The sequence below is a fragment of the Antechinus flavipes genome, chromosome 3, assembly GCF_016432865.1.
Source record: "Antechinus flavipes isolate AdamAnt ecotype Samford, QLD, Australia chromosome 3, AdamAnt_v2, whole genome shotgun sequence".
Lineage (NCBI taxonomy): Eukaryota > Metazoa > Chordata > Mammalia > Dasyuromorphia > Dasyuridae > Antechinus > Antechinus flavipes.
Genome location: NC_067400.1, coordinates 219,161,081 through 219,182,147, shown reverse-complemented (window position 1 = coordinate 219,182,147; position 21,067 = coordinate 219,161,081).

Here is a 21,067-nt window from a genome sequence, read left to right as displayed (position 1 = left end):
TTATTCCTTCAAGCTTTGTGAAACACTTAGCTTCTTGGGCAATAGCAGAACTGATAGCTAAAGATGGGTGAACCAGTTCTGATAAAATATAAACACATATAATTCTTGGTCTTCACCTGACTTAGAAATGAAATCTTTGAGTTTGTGAAGTTTCCTGATAAGCATTTCCTCTTCTATCTTCAGTTTCTGGATGAAATGCAGTGAAAAGAATCTATAGTAGTAAGTGAATTAAAATGATGAAACAAACTCTTCCCATAAATTTCTAAGTTAATTTGAATGTGTTCAAAGAATTCAAATGAAATTGATTTAAACAGCCAACTTTTTTACATTGATCTGAAATGAACTCAAACATGTAAGTTTAGGAATTTGTCCTTTTTATCGTCTATTTCTTACAGCACTTCTAGTAATTATTTTATCCTTTAGAAAATTCACTATTTATTGTCCTCTCTGAGCAGGAAATGAGAGCAAGGACTCAGGAAATGGATCTGTTGAAAAGTCAGAAAGTAAGTAGAACTTTTCATAAATATTCACAGGGAGGAGAGGATGATCTTAATAGTGGCCTTAGATCAAGAAGTAAAAATGTAGATATCCAATTAAATGGTCTTCCACATTTAAAAACAATTCAGAAGACTCAAAAAGCATAGTTTTAGCGCTATTAGGGGCCTTTATGATCAATGAAGTAACTTTTAGCTGATCATATAGAGGCCTACATAGCAGCTTTTTTATTATCAATATACTTCCTTTTTTACTTTGTGGGTACCAAAATAATGTGTCAGGAGCAAAGCCCCATTGTTCCCTAATTATCAATCAGTGATATACCCTCTTCCCTTACTTCACTGATTAGTTTTCAGTCACCAGACATATTTAATCTCCTTGACTGAGAGTTAAGAAAATAATCTACTCAAATTCCATTTTAATCTTTAAGTTTCTCCCCAGCTCCAACTTTCCAACTAGGAAATTTTAGTACTACTTTCTAACTAAAGGTAATAAATACCAATTGTTTTCTTTTTCTTGTCTTGAATATATATTAAGCAAATTTACTCCCTGCATGTATAGATCTCACCCTTCCTGACCATCTCATGGGAATTTTGGTTATTATACTCAAAATTAGCCCATCTCAGTATAATCCTTTCCTTAAAAAGAGAAACCAATGGAGGAGACCCAAGTCATTTCATTTAAAACTCTCATTTTATAGATAGAAAACTGAATCTCATTTGATGCAAAATAATTCAGAATTCAAATGAGTGATTTGACTCTTTAAAAAAATATATTTTTAAACTTTTTATATTAGAATTTAAAATGAAATACTTCATATCACATATTTTGTAACATATTATCAGTTATTATCATATTTCTCTAACATTTTTAATTTCATGCTTAAGAATTCATAGACTAAATAAGAGTTTACAAAGCTATTATAGATTTACTATGACCACTGAAATAGTCCCAGAGTTATAAAAGTATAGTAAAGCTAAGAAGACTCAAGCATATGCTTTCTTTACACTTTTGTAGACCTGGTCTGTGCAACTGTTTTGGTTTACTGGTTTTCAATGGAGAAGTTTTTTTAATACCTGTTGGGAGAAAATGTAGTAGATTATATTTTAAAGGGAAATATTAATTCACAAAGTACATGGATGGCACTCTGTAGAAGGCTGAAACTATTGGGTTGATGCACTGAGGTCGGGACTGCTGAGTGCTTGAGGCTAACTACTTATTGGACAATACTCTATGGGCATATGATTGGAAAATGGTCCTTTCCACTATCTGTACTGGCTCAATGATTGGTGTATAGAGGATTATAGGAGAGACTAGAGGGTGGAGTAAAATGAGTGAGGGACACACTTTTTTGCGGTAGACGAGGGAGAAGGCAGTTGCAGAAATTCTGCTTCCATCCTATTCAATCCTGCGTCTAAGACCAAGAATAAAGACTGAGGATTTTTGCTTATTCTGACTCCAGCTGATTCTGAGGTGTCCTGGGTGCTAGTGTGGTCGTTACAGCACTCTTTTTAAAATTTTAATGACAAATATAAACAAAAGTTTTCATTTTGCTACAATTCAAAGGAAAATGCAAATCTATAATAGATGAGTCTCTAATCCCTACATGAATTTAGTAATTTCAGTTTGTTTTTAAGAAGTAGCAGTCCTTTAAATAGTACTAAACCTTAGATTAGAAAATTGCATAACTTATTAAAATTATTATCTTTATACTTTAGATAGTTATTTTTTCCACCAGCATATGAATAAGAAAGTGAACTTTATCTAATGTCAACAACTCACCTCACATTTTCAGTCTTGTGCAGCAACACCATTATTATTTTCACACTTGTGAAATAATGTTAGGATCTTGAAGTACTCGCATTAAAATGAATTGTGTAAATAAATTATTTCTCAGAGTAGAGACATGAATAAAGCATGTTTCTGTGCTTAGGGCACTCTGTTCAGTTACCTGACCTTTTCTAGTGATGAAGGCCCAGTAGCAAAGAGCCATGAACTTGCCATATTTTCCACCTTTCACCAGGGAGCACTCAGGGAGTGCATAAATCTTTTTTACATGGTTTTCAGAAAGCTGCTACCTCTTTTCCCTTCACAACAACACTCTTCTGTGGATGACAAATGGCAAGGTGTAGTCAGAATTAATTTATTGAACTGGAAACTTGTCTTGAACACACATGCACCAGAAAAGTTTATTTTGCTCCCTGACTTAATATATTTTAATAACATCTAGCTATATGTATATTATGTAATGGAAGCTTGACTATATGTTGTATTACTCATGACTCAGGAATAAGAAAAAAAGAAGAATATATTTAACATGTATTTGCTCACCATAGCACAGACTATGCAGCTGAAGGTTTTCTCATATTTTCAGTTAGGTGGTAGTGAAAAGAGTGCTGAACTTGCATTCAGGAAGAGTTAAATTCAGATCCTTCTTCAAATTTACTAGTTGTGTGACCCTGGTCAAATTACTTGAACACTTTCAGCCTCAGTTTCCTCATTTGTGAAATAGGGTTAATAGTAGTATCTATATCATAGGGTTATTGTTGAGGATATACAGGAAATGGGCAACAGGAGTGGTAAATATGAAATAGATCCAGGAGAGCAATTGATTGTAAAAAGAATATTATATAAATATTTCACAACATGGACTAGTCATCTATCTATCACAAATACAAAGGAGTCTTATGTGTGTGAATTAACAAGGAGTTAGCAAGGAAAGGGATTTTAGCAAGGAAAGACAAGTTCTGTAGTAGAACTTACAATTAACCAGAAGGAAGACACCCATTAAAGGAAATATATCATGAGGTGGGAGTATGCTTTGACTGAGGAGCTAGTTCTAAAAGGGATTTAACACCCTAAAAGTGAGTTATAGCAAAGAGAAAGATACCATGGGATGATGGGGGATGGAGGAAGACCAAGAGCCAGGACACTGTGATGGGTTAACCCTAAAAGGGACTTTGTGAAGATCTACAACATTTTATTTGGGAAATATAACCTCAGGGGTTTGTGAACATAACTTGGCTTTTCTGAATGAATATAGTAAGGTGGGGTTTCTAAAGACTCCCATTTTGGGTGTTTCTGTAATAGAAAGTCCACTTTAGCAAAACAAAACAAAACAAAAAAATATATACTTAAGAACAAAAATGTCACTTAAGTCTAAGAAGATTTTATCAATGCCCTTTCTATTTGCCTCAGGGAGGATTATAAGTCTATCAGTGCTTCAAGCTTTCTCTGCTAATACCCACCTAACTAGCTAGAATTTAATCATCACAACATTATATACAATGATATAAAATACAAAAAGTGCATTGAAAGTCTCAAAGCATTAAATATTTGGCTCTTGAGTTACTTAGGTGAATATGTGGGCTGGATATTGCATCTAAATTCATCACATCCTATCTTGCTGACCAGATTCATGCAGGAAGAAGGGACTTAAGTGAAGGTACAAAGCTACTCCAGCTAAATATAGAAGTATCACTGTTAAACATTCATTTTGTCATTCCTCTGTTAATTTTCTCCCCCATAGCCAAATCAAAAGTCTGTTTAGGGGAACAGACTTCTTGGTATAGCCTGTGGGGAGGTCAATGGCCAGGCAGTTGAGATAACTCATGACCTGGGGGGAACTCAGCTGTTTCAAAAAGAATTTATCTAAAAGAAAAACTTTGACAAATTGGATTAAGATATTAGCTCATTTCTCTTATTTATAGTCCCAACCATCTGGCTGATCTAGGTCTTGCAAGGTTCTCACATTTTGGTTGTTTAACTTCTAGTTTTAATGTACACCAGTGAGTACAGCAAATGTTCCATATCTTCTAGTGCGATGAAACAGTAAATACAGATACAAAGAGGGGAACACAAATACATTATCCCCATCTCAAAATGTTCATCATTCCTTACCTCTGAAGATTTGAGTTCAATCATTTCCTTCCATCAATTCAGCTCTTCTCATGACTTCCCAATATAAATCTAGACCTGCCCACTCTTTTGTCTTCTTGTATCACAAGTTTAGTCTTAGGAGGAGGTCATGGTTGAATGAAATCACTACACTTTTTATTATTGGGGGAGAGAAAAGTTCTTAAAAATTAACTTGGTTCTTTGTTTTATTTTTTTCAAAAGCTCATGCACTTTTATTAGTCAATTTTTTTTTTTGTTGTTAAGATTACAAACTAGGGTCATAAGGTTTTCATAAGTATAATGTCATACAAAAAATTGTAAACAAAAGAAACCCACAAGAATAATAATATCCTTTTGCAATAATATTAATTTTATAGTCATTTATTTAAATCATGTTCTTTTTAATAATTCTTGAAGTTTAAAATTTTTAAAATGACTTCCAAATATGTCTTATTATTCATTCTCTTTGTTTCCATATCATCTCCTTGAGTGGCAGTAGTAATATTCCTAAATTTCTTTTCATTTTGTTTTGTTTTTTTAATATACTGAAGTTATGATTTCATTTTTATAAATTTCCAATAAGCAAATTGCCTCTTTCAGTGCAGCTAAGCAGTTGCTCTATGATTTATAGTTTAAGAAAGTTATTCAAGAACAATAAGCAGGCTTTGGAAAGTTATAAGTTCTTGATGGTAGAGGAAACTCTCTTAAAATTACTAGTTTACTGAGAAAGTGAATGATATACTCTCAAATGGCATGATTTAGAGGGGAACCGTTATTATAATCATAGTCTTGAGAGCCAGGATTTGTCTATAGGGGCAAATACTTTAAAATACACAAAAGTCTTTGCTACAAAAATGCTATATGTATTCCTATCATTTGATATATCATATTTGGAAAGCAAAATGGCATGCTCAATTTTTCTTACTTGGGAAAAGGAAAACTATGGTTCCAAGTTAGCCTTACTTTTTTAGAAAGAATATAGTAGCTTTATTAATAAATCAAAAGCATAAAATTATTTCTCAAATCAAGCTGAAATAAAGCCTGGGACTTTTGGAGATCAGTGTTCAAATCATTAGATATTTTGTTTCTCTATATACCCACTGGCAATTGCCATTTTTACTTGATACATCATTCCCCCATGCAAATTCAAGATCAAGAACTATTAAATTGATCTGTGTAATCTAGATAGCAAAACAAATGATTTAAATAAAAATTAATAGAGTACCTTCACAGAACAGAATAAATTTGGAATCAGCCCTTGCTGCACTCTAGGATAATAGCAGGGAAGAGAAAAGGAAACCATGCTTTGTTATCTAGTATCAAGTGGGTAGAAACAACTACTGGTAATTTTACATCAAAAGAATATCACAGAGAAATAGACCACCACTCACTCAAGTCTTTCTCTGGCCTTAGAGTTAGGGAGCTGCTGATCTCTTGTAGGAATTCACTCACTAAACCCTTTAAAAGTACCATTACTAAACATGGCCATCCTATTTGCTTCAGGCTTCTCCATCACATGAGCCCACCACAGTCTTATAGAAGGAAACAGCAAACAACTACTAGTAGCCTCCACTTGATCCATGCTGTAGCCTGAAAGCAGAGATACCAATGTTCCAGCAAAATTAGAAAGCAGCTACTTGTGTGTAGGCCAGGGGAGGGCAGTGGGTGGGGACAAAGGGAGAGATTTTTTGTCCCTATGCTTTCACCATATCCATATGAAGCACAGATTCAAATTAAACTTCCTACATTTAACACTTTATGTTTTATTTTCTGAATGGGCAACTAAACATCTTCAAAGTAGATATATCCAGACTGAGAAGCAACTACATGAGTATAATCCATACATAAGTCTTGTCTTGGGTCTAATAAGTTGTGTTCTTGTTTGCAAGGGAACATTTCTATAGAAAAGATAACAAGAGAAAGAACCCAGAAGTTGTTATCTGTGGATAGATGTTGAATTTTTTATGTTTATTTTATGAATAAGACACAAATACCTGTCCCATACCAAATTCTTTACATACATTGAATAACTTTTTACTCCCTGCTTTAAGGAGCTTTGGGCCTAAAGGGAACATCTAGACTCGTAGATATTAGGGAAGAGAAATAATAAATCCAAAAGTATAAAAAAAGGGAAACTAACTTCACCCTCTTTTATTAAAAACTAAGTTCTCTCTGGGTTGAACTTGTTCTTAACTATATGCATAAGTCCCAAGCAGTTTGAACCCCCTTAGATTAAAGTAATATATATCTTGACTCAGCCTCCTGGGTTCAGCAGTTTCATTAATTTTTATTTTTCCAAATACATGCAAAATAGTTGTCAACATTCACCTTTGCAAAACCTTGTGTTCAGAATTTTAAATTTTCCTCCCCCCAACTTCTCCCCAAGACAGCAAGCAATCTGATATAAGTTAAACATGTGCAATTCATCTAAACATATTTCCATATCCATCATGCTTCACAAGAAAAATCAGATTAAAAGAAAAAATCAGAAAGAAAAAATAATAAACAATATTAAAAAAAAGTGAAAATACTATGCTTTAATCTACATGCAGTCTCTATGAGTCTCTCTGGATGCAGATGGCACTTTCAATCACAAGTCAGTTGAAATTTACCTTGAATCACTTCATTGTTGAAAAGACTAATTCTATCACAGTTGATCATAAATGAAACATTAATAAACACATTATTGCGTTGAATGTTCCCTTGGTTCTGCTCACTTCAGTTCACATAAATTTTTCCAGGCTTTTCTGAATCAGCCTGCTCACCATTTTTTATAGAACAATAACATTCCATGACATTCATATTCCATAACTAATTCAGCCATTCTCCAACTGATGGTCATTCACTTAATTTCCAATTCCTTGTCACTACAAAAAAGGGATGCTATAAACACTTTCAGCAATGCATTCTTAACATTAATATATGCTCCCAGGATAACTATGAAAATTCTGCGCACATAGTAGGACCTCAGTTAATATTTTTAAATGAATTTCTGAGTTAACAAATGAAGTCAGTTAATCGATAATGGATTGGATCAATGAATGGGAAAAAAAGATAAGTATAAAAACTAAATTATTAGTTTCATATAAAAGAAATGTGAAACTTTTAAAATCAAGTTCTTTCCCAATATATTCAAAAATAGATTGTACTACTCAAGTAGTAAAGCTTTTCAGACAAAGACTGGAAAATGATATATTGCCCAATATATCAAATATATCATAGATGGTATTTTTTCTTATATGTAATAGATGTATTGATATTGAAATTCCTTCCAATTCTAATTCTATGGTCTGTACTATCTTTACATATGCAGCCACTTTTCATTGATTAATTTTAAGTACAACCAACACCTCATGGAGGAAATAAACTATGAAATATATAGTTCAATCACATTCACAGTGACAGAATATAGGTTCTAAAATCAGAAAGGAAGACATAATCATGTGTAGTAAAAATTACCCTTGAAAATCTCCACGACTAATATGGTATAATACACTTACATAGCTAGAAACCCTATAAAAAAAGACAATTTGTCTCAGATCTCTGTTTCTCTGTTGGTCTGTGTCTCTGTGTCTCTCTCTCACTCTTTGTCTCTGTCTGTCTCTGTGTCTGTGTGTCTCTTTCTCTCTCTTGTCTCTGTCTGTCTATGTATGTGTGTCTGTCTCTGTCTCTGTTTTGCTTTTTCTCTCATTCTTTTTTTTGGAAAAGCATATTTAGTTGAATTTGCATACATTATACATCCATATTATATTTAAGCATTTAATATTTCTTTGTGATATTATTTTGATGTAAAATTTTTATATTTTTGAAAATTAACAGTTAAAATTAATTCAATCAACAAGCATCTTTTAAGTGTTTCTTAAATTATAGGAATACAAAAAACAACCAAATGTAATTATTCCACTCAAAAACACTATATTTTAATGAACAAATGAACAAAGAGTAGATGAATGTTTCTTTTAGAAAAGGGGGGACTATCATCTGGAAGGAATTAAGAAATGCCTTCTGAACAAAGTATTAGTTGAGTTAAATTCTTCAAGGGAACCAGAGAGAGCATTCCAGACATGGTCAACAGTCTCAGTAAAAGCATAGAGACAGAGATGTAATGTTGCATGTGAGAAACAAGTAATATAAAATAAACCCTACCAAACACAAGAAACCCCTGTGCTCAAAGCCAAGACTCAGAGCTACATAAGAAGCTTGGGACAGTAAATCTTTTACCCCAGGAGAAGAGCTCCACCGTTGTGCACCATATGTGCATACATATGATGTATGCAAATTCAACTAAATATGCTTTTCCAAGAAAAAGAATGAGAGAAAAAGTAAAACAGAGACAGAGACAGACACACATACACAGACCAAAATCTGGCACATTGTGGAGGCCTGGGAGAAGTATAAGACCCTTTATTCAGTGGAATTTTGGTGATGTGTTTGGCTTCCCATCCTAAGTGCTTCTCAGTCTTTCTGAGAAGTCAGGAGGCATGACAACCTGTGTTGTATTTGAAACAGAGTTATATTAAAGTGGCAAGGAAACATCTGCACACAATAGCAATTGTTTATGTGGTTCTGCATGTACAGTATCCTATAGTTATGTAAGTGTATTACATAATCATAGGGTTTATAAGGCTGAGGGTTTTTTGAATAAATGGACTCCTATTTGACCATGCTCATGAATTCTGCCTCATTGCTCCTCATGCAAGATCAGAACTCAGGTACCAAAGTCCTCCTGTAAGGAGATCTGGACACACCATAAATGTAAAAAAGAGGAAAAAAAGAAAAAGAAAAGGAAAGAACGTGAGCAATAGAAAATAACCTTGACCAAAGAAAATTGCTATGGTGACACAAAAGACCAAAAATCCACCTCAGATGAAGATAAAATGTTGACAGAGGAAATCTCAAAGAGTGATATGAATTGGTTTCAAGCCCAAAGAAACTTCTTGGAAGTGCTCATAAAAGATTTTAAAAAGCAAATAAGGAAGATGGAAGGGGGGGAAAAAGAGAGAAATAAAGAGATATGCAATAGAGAGTCAACAGCTAGGAAAAGGAAGGCAATTCCTTAAAAAATACAATTGGCCAAATGCAAAAAAAAAAAAAAAAAAAAAAAACACTGAAGAAAACAACACCTTCAAAAGTATAATTAACCAAATAAAAAGAGATACAAAAACTGACTGAAGAAAATCACACATTAAAAACTAGAGTAGGGTAAATGAAAGCTAATGACTCTATGAGACATATAAAATCAGTCAAACTAAAAAAGAATGAAAAAAAAATGGAAGGAAATGTAAAATGCTTTATGAAAAAAATAGCTGACCTAGTAAATAGATCCAGAAGAGATAATTTAAAAATTATTGTTCTACCTGAGGCCATGACCAAACACACACACTTACACACACACACACACACACACACACACACACACACAAACCCCACAGCCTGGGTAGCATTCTACAAGAGATCATCAAGAAAAACTGTCCCAATTCTAGAAGCAGATGGGGAAATAATCATTAAAAGAATCCATTGATCACCTTAGAAAAGAGATCCAGCAAAGAAAATCTGAAGGAACATTGTTGCAAAATTCCAGAATTATAATCTCAAGGAAAAAGTACTGCAAACTGGTAGAAAAACAAACAAACAAACAAACAAACAAAAACAATTCAAATATCAAGAATCAACAGTCAGGATTACCCAGGATCTGGCAGCTTCCACAATAAAGGATCCGAGGGCCTGCAATACCATATTTTGTAAGTCAAAAGACCTGAGATTACAACCAAGAATTAACTACCTAGAGAACCTGAACATGATCTTTCAGGGGAGGTGATGGATTTTCAATGAAATAAGACATTTTCAGTCTATTTGATTTCTATTTGAAAAACATGAATTAAATAGAAAATTCAGTCTTCAAAAACAGGATTCAATAAAAGTATGGAAAGGTAAAAAGGGGGAAATATATATTATTTAAAGGTTAAATTGTTTATATCCCTAGATGGGGTAATGATATCTGTAACTTTAGAAAACTCTAGCTGTTCCTGGGGCAGATAGAGGAGGGCATCACATGGATAGATTGTGCGATTGTGAATGCACCCTGATGTGATGATATTTTTAAAAAGTTATTATGGGATGGAAAAAGGACTGTACTGAGAGAAGAGGAGAGGTATAATGGGACAAATTAGATGACATAAAGCCACACAAAAGACCTATTACAATCAAGGAAAAGAATGGAAAGGGATGAGCAGTGTCTGAAGCTTGAGCTCATCCATTTTGACTCAAAGAGGGAATATCTTAATTATTCTTTTGGGTATAGAAATTTATCTAACCCTATAAAGATGTAGAACAAGAAAGAGGAAAGAAAAGGGAGGGCATGGATAGAATGAAGGGCAGAAACACTAGGAAAAAAGGTAAGAGAAGGGTGGGGAGGGAAGATGGAAAATAAAAAGAAGATAATGGGTATGGTAGGTCAAAAAAAAAAAAACCTACTAATGACAGGATGGAAAGAGAACAAAAGTTATACAGGAGAAAATAAGTGGAGGGAAATATAGAGTTGGTAATCATAATTGTGAATGTGAATAGAAGACTGGATTAAAAAGCAGAATCCTATAATATGTTGATAAGAAACACATTTGACACAGAGAGACTCATACAGAATAAACTATAAGGCTGGAACAGAATCAGACAAATTGAACCACAACATAAACATAAAGAAATTAGAGAGATTCATAGAATCTTAGAAAACCTCAATATGATAGATATCAGGAGAAAATTGAATAGGGACAGAAAGGAAGATACCTTTTTCTCAGAAGTACATGGCACCTACAAAAAAATTGACCATATATTATGGCATAAAAACCTCACAATCAAATGCAAAAAGGCAGAAATTGTAAATGCTTCCTTTTCAGACCACGATGCTTCAAAAATGATATTCAATAAAGAACCAGGAAAAGATAGGTGAAAAACCAATTTGAAATGAATCTAGTTCTTAAAGAATGTGTAGGTCAAACAAGAAATCACAGAAAATAATCCATAATTTCATCCAAGAGAATGACAATAATGGCACAGCATAGAAAAACAGTTCTCAGAGGAAATTTGACAATCTAACTGAAATGGATGAATATTTATAAAAATAAACATTGCCCAGATTAACCAAAGAGGAAATAAACTACTTAAATAAAGTACTTATTTTAGAAAAGTAAATTGAACAAGCCATTAATGAACTCCCTAAGAACAAATTTCCAATGCCAGTTGAATTTATAAGCAAATTCTACCAAATATTTAAAGAATAATTAATTCAAAATACTGTATAAAGTATTTGAAAAAATAGGTAAAGAAGGAGCTCTGCCAAATTCCTCTTATAATAAAAATATGGTACTGATACCTAAACCAAAAGGAGCCAAAACAGAGGAAGAAATTTACAGACCAATCTCCCTAATGAATTTTGATGCAAAAATTTTAAATAGAATATTAACAAAGAGATAACAGAAACTTAGCAGTAGGATAATACAGTATTACCAAGTAATTTTTTCCAGATTTATTCCAGAACCTGGTTCAATATCAGGAAAACTATTACCATAACCAACCATATCAATAACAAACACAATGGAAATCATATGATAATCTCAATGGATTCAGAAAAAGCTTTTGACAAAATATAGCACATATTGCGATTAAAAATGTCAGAGAGCAGAGATAAAGGGAGATTTCCTTGAAAAATAAGCAGTGTCTATCTAAAACCAACACATGTATTATTTGGAGACAAGCTGGATACATTCCCAACAAAATCAGGGATGAAATAAGGATATATATTATTACCACTATTATTTAATATCATACTAGATAAGTTGGCTTTAGCAATAAGAAAAGAAAACAAAATTAAAAGAATCAGATTAGGCAATGAGGAGCTAAAACTATCACTCTTTGTAGATGATATGATGGTGTACTTAGAGAATCCTAGAAAATCATCTAAAAACCTACTGGAAATAATTAAGAACTTTAGCAATATTGCAGGATACAAAATAAAACTACACAAATCATCAGGATTTCTATCTATTACTGACAAGGCCTAACAGCAAGAGATAGAAAGAGAAATTTCATTCAAAATAGTTGTAGACAAAATAAAATATTTGGATGTCTAATTACCAAGACAAACCAGGAATTATATGAACACCATTGCAAAACACTTCTCACACAGATAAAGTCACATCTAAAACAATTGGAAAAATATCAATTGCTTATGGGTCGGTCAAGCTAATTTAATTAAAATGACTACTTGAAAACTGTGACAAAAAAAAAAAAAGACCTTTACACAATAATGGAAAAAATAATACAAGACATTTTTTCTGGAGAAATAGAACAGAAGGGGAAAGTAGAAATAATAAAAAACAAAAACAAAAAAAAAAGTGGTGATCCACTGATCACCATATCAAAGGAAAACACATCAGAATATTATTGCCAAATTTCAAAACTCTCAAATCAATGAAAAAATATTGTAAGAGACAAGAAAAAAAATCAAATATGCTGGAGCTATAATTAGAATTGTATAGGACTTAGAAAAGTCACAATAAAAGCCCATAGAGCCTGGAATCACATACAATGGCAATCAAAAGAATGAGGCCTGTTGCTAAAAATATCACATACAGCAAAATTATCCAAAATATTGAATGGAGGGGGAAAGGACATTCAATAAACTTGCAGATTTTCAGGACTTTGTCTCAATTAAATCTATCAAACTTGATAGAAAATTTAACATATAAGAGCCAACATCAAAGATTAATTTCAGGGAACTTAAAATGAACAAATCATTTACTTCTTTTTTACGTGGAACTGTATACCATATGTATAAGATTGATATCAGTAATTGGATAGCTCAAAAGAAAGACTGGGAAACAATTGAGTATGATCTCACTAAAAAGTAAATCTTTCTAGGAAAATGTAAAAATAGTAATTATGTTATACACATGAGGTGCAGAGGAAGAATAGACAAAGAAGAGCAGACTTCTTCACTGAGGGAAGAGGAGGGCTCATATTTCTGAAAATCTACTCCTATCAGAAATGGATTAAATAGGCAACACTACATACATATCATGAAGGATACAATACTGTCCAAAATAAATTAAAAAAATAAGAGGGAAGGGAAAAGCAAAGGGTGAGCAAAGGAGACAAGGGAGAGATCTATGGGTAGGGGGAGATGAAGTAATAGCAAGGCAAATTATAGAGTAGAGCAGGGAAAGAAAGTAGAGATATACACAAACACTAGTGCAAGGATCAGAAGTAGATTTTATTAGAAAAAAAAAGTATGTCTAATAATCATTGATCTTAGCAAAGTCAAACTTAAAGATTCAATTAAGAGAGAAATCTACATTATATGTCAGCTATACTAATATTTTTAGATGCATGTTTGCAAATGGGTAAATGTGTGTATATATATAGTATGTGTGTATGTTCAAGTATATGTAAGCATGGATGCATGTGACTATGTATGTGTTTATTTAGATATATGTATATGGGTGGGTCTCTGGGTAGGTGTGAATGTGTATATATAGATGTGTGTGTGTGTGTGTGTGTATCTATATATACATATAAATATAACTGTGCTTAATTGTAGCCTTCTTGGGGGAAGTGGGAAGGGGAATGATGAAAGGGGGGAAAAATAAATGAAGTAAAAAATACACAGCAGAGAACAAAAGAACAACCTATAAGGAAGCAAAGAAAAGGTGGACATTCATGAATATAATTTATTTTTTATATATGCTTTCTTGAAATGAAAATTAATTATTATATATTTTGAATCTTCCCTGTTGTTCTCCTGGGGTACATGACAATGTTCTTCTCTGTTTTTGTTTTTATTTTCTTTTTCTGTCATTCTTTTTTCTGTTCCATTTTTTTCTTATTTTGTACTTCGTACAATAGATAATTTTTTTAAGAAAGAGAGATGATGAATAAATTGTCATATTTGAAAAGAAAGTTGATGCCCATTGGTTGGAGAATGTCTAAACTAGTTTTGGCAAATAAACATAATGGAATATTGCTGTATTGAAGGAAATGATAAATATGATAAATACAAAAGAGTATAAGACAGGTAATATAATATGAAATAATCTAAATTAGGAAAATGTGTGTGTTTCTGTTTGTGTCTATATCTATATCAATATATACAACATGAATGGAAAGTACAGCAATGAGATAATTAAAACTGAATGCTGTTAAAGAATAATGACCAATTTTCTTTCTCCACCTCTACTATTCATTTTAGACATAAATTAATATAAACAGAGAAAGGTTAAAATGATTTGTTCATGGTTATAGAGGTATTAAATATCTGAGAGGGGATTTTTTTTTAATTTAATTTTATTTAATAATAACTTTGTATTGACAGAATCCATGCCAGGATAATTTTTACACGACATTATCCCTTGCAATCACTTATGTTTCGTTTTTTCCCCTCCTTCCCTCCTCCCCCCCCCCCCAGGATGGCAAGCAGTCCTATATATGTTAAATATGTTGCAGTATATCCTAGATACAATACATATTTGCAGAACCGAACAGTTCTCTTGTTGCACAGGGAGAATTGGATTCAGAAGGTAAAAATAACTCGGGAAGAAAATCAAAAATGCAAATAGTTCACATTCATTTCCCAGTATTCCTTCTTTGGGTGTAGCTGTTTCTGTCCATCATTTCTCCAATGAAACTCAGTTAAGTCTCTTTGTCAGAGAAATCCACTTCCATCAGAATACATCCTCATACAATATCGTTGTCGAAGTGTATAATGATCTCCTGGTTCTGCTCATCTCTGAGAGGGGATTTTAACTCAATTTTTCCCCACTTTAATACTCTATCCACTATACTATACAGTCTATCAAAGAAAAGATAGAAGATGCCTCCAGTCATTTTCTTTGCAGAAAACTGGGGGACATTGTTGTAAAAGCTAAATGTAAGGTAAGCCTATTCTGAGATACTGTCTAGGGTTATTAAACTTTATAAAAATCTTAGCTTATTCTATTTTTTATACCTTAGAATGAAAAAAGATGGATATAATATAGATGATACATATAAAAAATATTGAATACAAGTTTTTTTTTTTTAATTATATATATGGCATGGTTCTATTGTAGTAGACAGAGAGAGAGAGAGAGAGAGAGAGAAACATTTATTAAATGCAGCATCTTTGTCAAGAAAATCTTTTAGATCAATATTCTAAACATTTTTTTTTACTTCTACATTTTTTCCATTGTACTTAATTAACTAAGCTATCATTATACTTAGACTTTTTTCCAGCTCTGAGAGAGGAACATTAAAATGTCTTATGACTTCTATTTTATTGTAAAATTGCCTTTACTAATTTAGGTATGTTAATTGAGATTTATTTAAGCAAAATATGATTTTTCTGTAAATTTGCCTTTATATCGTGTTTTTATCTTCTTTTAACAGTATAATTACAACACATCTTTTTTTTGGTTTCATTTGATGCATGATAAATTTTGTTCCAGTCTTTAATTTTCATGTGTCTTTACTTTGGGAATATATTGCTTGCATGCAGTAAAATGTTGGCTTTTTATTACCTATTCTATCACTCTTTTGTTGCTGGGTTGTTAAACTCATTCACTTTTAAATTTAGATGTTTGGGTTGCATCTTCCTTTTTCTCTTCCTCCCTTCTTTCTTCTCTTCCTTCCTCCCTCCCTCCCTTTCTTCCTCTTTCTCTTGCTCTCTCTCAATCTCTTTCTCTCTCTTTCTCTGTATGTGTGTGTGTGTGTGTGTGTGTCTCTCTCTTTCTCTCTCTTGCTTAGAGTCACACAATCAGTGTGTTTTTAAGGTCTTCATTTTAGTGTCTTTTTCTAAGATACTTTGCTTTGCTATTTGCATTACTTCTAAAGTTATAAGATTTTTAGCAGTTTCCAGATTATTGGCTTCATATATTTTGCCTTTAATTATCCTTATTTACAGACATGTCTCATTCTTACTAACATCCTTCATGGGGCAAGCAATGTTGTATAAAATGTTGTATATGTACTGCATCCATAGTACTTATCTAATTATGCAAATCACAAAATGAAGCTCAGTTTCCCTGTAATATTTTATACTCATTTGCCATGATATCTTCCTCCATGCATTCTTCAATGAAGTGACCTCCTTTCTCGTTGACAAACAAGATACTGTTGGCACTGGATATTTTCTCTTGCTCTCTCTCTTATCTGGAATATTCTTCCTCTTCATCTCTCTCTGATAGCATCACTGGGTTCCTTCAAATCCCAACTAAAATTCTACCTTCTACACTGCCTTCCCTCTACTCATTATTTCCTACATATCTTGTATTTGACATGTTTATACATGTTTGTTTGCTTGTTGTTTCACCCATTAATTAGGTTGTGTATTCATTGAGTAAAATAAGAGGATGGTGAAAGGAGAGAAAGACTAAGAACATGGGAAAAATCAGGGAATGATTAAATATAAGCAAAACAAACCCTAACTAATGAAGGTGAATTGGAAGAGAGTTTTGAAAAAAAAAAAAAAAGTAAAAGAAAAGATTATGAACCTTTAATTGGAATCCTACTCAGAGAAAAAACAAGCAGGGAAATTTATTTGCTTTTGCACAAATAATAACCATACAGCCAAAATTAGAAGAGAAGTGAGTAACTGGGAAAGATCGTTTTAGAAGATATCCCTAGTAAGTATATCATTTCTAAGAAAAACACACACACACACACACACACACAGGTTTAATTGATTCAAAATTTATGAATAAGATCTATTCTCCAACTGACCAATAGTCAATAAGTGAACAAATTTTCTAAGGAAGAAATCAATACACTAATCATTAGAGAATTTCAAATTAAAGCAAGTATGAGGTTCTACCTCTTACATAGAAGCATAGCAAGGTAAAAAAAAAATGAGAGAAAAGAGGAAAAGAAAGAAAAAATGACAAATACTGTATATTTTGTAGGAAAATGGATACATTAATGTACATTGGTAAAGTTGTGAATTATCTAGTTATTTTGGAAAGGAATTTTAAACTATATCCCAAAAGTTATTGAACTATGCATATTCTTTTCCTGTGTAACATAACTGCTGGCTATAACCTAAAAGGGATCAAAGAAAAAGATTAGATTATATGTGTGTGTGTCTCTGTGTGTGCATCTATATTGTATAATATGTATGTGTTATAGAAGTTATTTTGTAATGGAAAAGAACTAGAAATGAATTTGCAAATGGTTAAATGAATTATGATAAATAAGTGCAAAAGTGTATAAGAATAACAGAATCATATTATGCTCTAACAAATGATGAAGGGGGAAGTTTCAGCCCTTCTTGTCTTAGATCTGGCATTCTCTATGGCTGTTCCCAACACAAACTATTGAGCTCCCTGGCTCCTTTCAAGTTGCTATTAAAATCTACCCTTCTAAAGGAAGTCTTCTCTAATCTTCTCTAATCCCTTAATTTTAATTCTTTCCCTCTGTTAGATATTTTCTACTTATCCTGTAATATAGCTTAATTTCTATATATTTGTTTATATGTTGCCTTTTGCATTAGATGTCAAGTTTCTTGAGGACAAGAACTATTTTTGGCTCTTTTTTGCATCCCTAAAGCTTAGCAGAGAACGTGGCACATAATAGTGCACATAGCAATACTTAATAAATATTTCTGGGTTAGATGATTTCAGAGAAACTTGTGAAGAATTATATAAACTGATTTAAAGTGAACAGAGACATAAGAATACTTTATGTAATAAAAACGTGAAAAAGACTAACAACTTGAAAAGACTTAGAAATTCTGATCAGTGCAATGACAGACTCTAATTTCAGTGAACCAATAAGTAAACATGCTAAGCAATATCTGACAGAGATGTGAGAGACTCAGGAAAAAATGACATATTTTTCCTGGATATGACCATTGTGACTTTTTTTTCCAATGGAATGTTAATTAGATTGAGGTAGAGAAAACATTTTTGTTAATTGATAAATTATAAGATTATGGAATCATGTATTGTTTTGTTTTTTAATGCCAGAGTGTGTTTTACAAATGGCCCAATCTGTTCCTACATTTCTCTTTATCTCTCAAGACGGAATCCTTTTTTTCTGGCTTCCCCTTCCTTCCCAGAAATATTCAGGCTTATTTCAAAACATCGTTAAACTGTTACATTTTGAAACAATGTCTTTTTGGGCTTTCCAGAATTGGATGTTTCTGTGTCAAAATTCAATGGACGGTATCCTTGGCAACAAAGGGATTCACATAAATGAACCTAAGACCACTGTTGTGCTAATAGATTTATCATTTTCAACTAATTGATTGCAGATTTTTCAGTCAATAATATTTCAATAAAATATTCTTCTTTGCATCCTTCTTGATTAAAATAAGTTTTTCTTCTTTGAGTATAGAAGGAATCACTTTTGAAACATCGCTGAATTGATGATTTTGATTGAATTGCCCAGTTGCTATCTGGATACCAGCCAGTTGTTTAATTGAAATGACCAGGAAAAAAATTCATTTCAGTTCTAATGGTAAAACTGGCTGAATGAGAGGAAGTGCCTATATTGAGTGTACAAAGGGCATTTCAGACTTCTAAGTTATTTCATTTGTGAAACAGATTAAAATCAATCAAAACAAATTGAGTGTGCATTCCATATGTCTTTGATTTATAGTGCTGAAATGAGTGAAAGAATCTAGACCTTAAAAAGGGATGGAAAATGCAATTTGGCACTGATTCCACACTCTACTAGAAACAACAATAGTATTTAAATCACATTCTATTATTAACTACACAGCTGGCAAAATTCTCCAAGTCCTTTGTTTAGCATGGTGATTCTTCCAGAGGCTATTTTCATTTTTTCTCCAATGATGTTAAAGAAGAGGCTTTATAATCAAAAAGTCCTGACTCTGTCACACATCAAAAGTCAATTTCTCTTCATAATCATCAATCCATTAGTCTTATAATTTCCAGTAAGCATTACAGAACTGTAGATTAGACCTGGAGCTTTTTGAAGGGGAAAAAATGATTTATTTCTTGATGTTTATTAGTCAGAAATATAGCAAGCCAACGACTTGCAAAATTGAAAGCCTTGTTTTAAGATGCCATTTCCATATTCCATTTTAATGGTTGACTTTAAACTCAATCAGTGAATGCACCTATAAAAATCAGCACTGAAAAATAATTGAATGACTCATGCTATCACAATGTTCTTATACACTCACCCTCTTCTTGAACAAAAACAGAATTCAAAATACTCTGAACCTCCAAAACCTTTAGGAAAATAGTTTTCCATGTACATATCAAAACGAAATAAATTAGGACATGGTAACTCTAAGGTGTGTCTGAACATATTCATCATTACTTTACACAGTTTGTAGAGTCCTGCAGGTAATTTATATGTTGCAAGAGTCCAGCAGGTAATTTTCTCATTGGAAAAGCCCTGTCTTTGTAATATGCAACCATCTCTATATTTGTTCCCCCTCATATAACAAATGAGGATTTGTTATATCATTGATGATTATTTTCTGTTTCCAATTACTTAGGTTCCATTAAGGATGTTAAAATAAAAAGCTGGAATAAGGGTAAGTGACTAATCTTTGTAGCTAATGGGAACAAAGATAGTTGGTAGTAGTTCAAAGAAAGGTTTGACAAGTTTAACACAATGTCAGCTATTAAGAAAATTAAAGGTACTGGTAAAGGTGAAAAGCCTACCATTTTAAGTTACAACACAGTGACCAAACTTTTTGATCACCATTTCTATATGAGAAGTCAGTCAATTGAAATATAAAACTGGCTATTTGATAAATGTGTGGGTGAAGTAAAGCTTAGTTCTTTTAAGTGGTTGCTTTGCTATCATGTAGAAAGAGCCTAAGAACCTCCTACAGTGTTTTAGTATATCTAATAATTAGATTATAGGATTAAATTAGATCCTAATGAAATCCTTTTTGTAAATGTTGTCATTTTAAGAATAAAACAGTTTTTGATGAAGAGTTAACTGAAGTAAATTCAACTATTCATTTGGGAGATGGGAGTGATTTAATGAGTTGATATATCAAGTTGATATTAAGCATTGATGATTATCTGGAAGAAAATCCAATGAATTAATGCATGTTGATCCTTTTAATTTACCAGAATTAACTTCATACACAGGTTAGCCATAAATGGTATTTTTAGAGACAAAGAGGATTTCAAAGATTAAATTAATTAAATTTAAAATTAATTAAAATAAAATATGAGAAACCCATTTCTTCTCCCCTTCATTTCACACTTGAAATAATTAAATTGGAGAGGTTGATAATATCTAAAATTTAACATTTATATACCACATACTACATGCCAAGCATTGTGCTAAGTGCTTGACAAATATTTCATTTTGATTTTCACAATAACTCTTCAAGATAGGTGCTCACTTGACAAATGTGGAAATTATAGATTGTGTGGGGTACAAAGACCCCAACCCAAAATGATTACTTGGAGATCTCTCAAAGTGAAGGTAGAAAGATTTTATTAGAATCTTGTAAGAAGAGGGATGTCCTTACCCCTGGGTAGTCCAGAAGGAGGGGGCCAATTTCACAGAAGGAGAGCTCAAACTCCTACCAAAATCCTCTTATGCAAAGTTTTTAGCCTAGATTGCCTCTTGTGGTTACTTTTTCCTTTATGGTGGGTGAGGTGATAATGAGCTGACTGGAAATGAAGTAACTATGTAACTATATAAAAACTTT